A 378-nucleotide genomic window follows, 5' to 3' on the forward strand; every position below is an offset into this window, starting at 1 on the left:
GATATGGTCCTAATGTAAAAACTGTTGGAGATTGATTACTGATGGATGAGGGTGAGTACATCTTCCTTAAGATCTCTAGATAGGGTGAATAAATTGTAGTGGATGAACTTGCACCAAAAGACATCCGGGTAAAATGCCTGATAGAATGGGACTTAACATGTATCACAGAATACATGAATCCCCAAAGAGGGGATGTGGGGGCATGGATGGGGGAAGGAGCCATAATTTGATTAAGAACTGTCATATGAAATGTATAAAAGCTCAATGAAAACATTTTAAAAAATAAATAAGAAAGAGAAAGAAAGGAAAGAAAGAAAGAAAGAAGAAAGAAAGAAAGAAAGAAAGAAAGAAAAGAGAGAAAGAAAGAAAGAAAGAAAG

The sequence above is a fragment of the Nannospalax galili genome, unplaced genomic scaffold (assembly GCF_000622305.1).
Source record: "Nannospalax galili isolate Female #2095 unplaced genomic scaffold, S.galili_v1.0 scaffold3846, whole genome shotgun sequence".
In the NCBI taxonomy this organism is placed as follows: Eukaryota; Metazoa; Chordata; class Mammalia; order Rodentia; family Spalacidae; genus Nannospalax; species Nannospalax galili.